The 1,733-nt window shown below is 36.9% G+C and overlaps 1 non-coding gene across 1 annotated transcript; it reads right to left on the bottom strand.

The window, feature by feature from the left end:
- Positions 1-278: 278 nt before the first annotated feature.
- Positions 279-333, bottom strand: LOC139556715 (U7 small nuclear RNA). Its single transcript, XR_011671194.1, has one exon. It is a non-coding gene; the product is annotated as a U7 small nuclear RNA (small nuclear RNA).
- Between the last annotated feature and the right edge of the window lie 1,400 nt (positions 334-1,733).

Genomic DNA, 1,733 nt, shown 5'->3' on the forward strand with positions numbered 1-1,733 from the left:
TAATGTGTCCTTCTGAATTATGATTCTAATATAGGGTGGAGAGGATGGGCTGTCTAAGAGACTGTATGAGACCCCTGTAGTGAGCTGACCACATACACACACACACACACACACACACACACACACACACACACACACACACACACACACACACACACACACACACACACACACACACACACACACACACACACACACACACACGAGTGTTTACTGTAGTGTTTTTTTGCGGACTGTAGTATACTGTAGTTTGCTTTATTAACTTTGGCATAGACGTGGAGGGCTTTCTCCTTGAGGAAACCTACTGGAAAAATACTAAATGAGCTAATTTTCCATGACCTGTAGTTAGCTAAGACTGCGTTTTGAATGGAGAGTTCAGAGCATCTACTGTTTTCTATAACCTGTAGGGAACACAATATATAGGGAAGACAATATAGGGGCGTGGACTCAACAAGGTGTCTAAAGCAGGGATGCTGGCCCATCTTGACTCCAGTTCTTCCCACAGTTATGTAAAGTTGGCTGGATGTCCTTTGGGTGATGGACCATTTTTGATACAAACGGGGAAAAAACAGCAGCGTTGCAGGTCTTGACACAAACCGGTGCATCTGCACTTACAAATTTTGTCTTGCCTATTCACCCTCTGAATGGCATACACACATACACCATGTCTCAATTGACTCAAGGCTTAAAATCCTTTTTTAACCTGTGTCCTCCCCTTCATCTACACTGATTAAAGTGGATTTAACAAGTGACATCAATAAGGGATCATAGCTTTCATATCAATTCACCTGGTCAGTTTATGTAATGGAAAGAAGAGTTATTCATAATGTTCTTTGTATACTCAGTGTACTTGGCATGTAGATTTTTCACTTACGGGTAGCACAAATTGGGGGAATATGCAAATTAAATACTTTAGTATTTACTATAGTATATATTTTTATTGTTTTTGCGGACTATACTGTTTTTGCTGACATTTCTGTAGTATTTACTATAATATTTGACAGTATACTACAAAATGTTATACTACACTGAACAGAAATATAAATGCAAATTGCAACAATTTCATTTTTTTTTACTGAGTTACAGTTCATATAAGAAAATCAGTCAATTGAAATAAATGAATTAGACTCTAATCTATGGATTGCTCATGATTGGGAATACAGATATGCATCTGTTGGTCACAGATACCTTAAAAAAAGGTAGGGGCGTGGATCAGAAAACCAGTCAGTGTCTGGTGTGACTAGGGCTGTGGCAGTCATGACATTTTGTCAGCCGGTTATTGTCATGCAAAAGTCTCATGGTAATTGACCGTTGATTAACATACAAAATGTTTAGCAGATCCAGGCCAACATGCATACAAGCCACTGATGAACCTTGGGAACATCTACATTGAAAAAAGTAATACAAAATCTATTTAATACACATCACAATAAATCCATTATTCAATTTAGTCAGGTTTAAAGAAACATTATGATATGAAGAAAATGCATTTCAGAAGAACAGAATATGAGTTGGCCTACTGTATGTGATCTGGCTACGCACCATGTCATAGGTTTTAGGCTTGTTCATTTAGCAGACAAGATATACTATCAGTCCCATGTGATTATTTTATATTATATGATTTTATATTAAGACGAATATAGTTGAATTTAAAATAATAAAATAGAAAGGATATTATTCCCGTTCTGGAGCAAGTGCACATATGAAATGGCTATGTTGAGTGTAAAAGTGAT

The sequence above is a fragment of the Salvelinus alpinus genome, chromosome 27, assembly GCF_045679555.1.
Source record: "Salvelinus alpinus chromosome 27, SLU_Salpinus.1, whole genome shotgun sequence".
In the NCBI taxonomy this organism is placed as follows: Eukaryota; Metazoa; Chordata; class Actinopteri; order Salmoniformes; family Salmonidae; genus Salvelinus; species Salvelinus alpinus.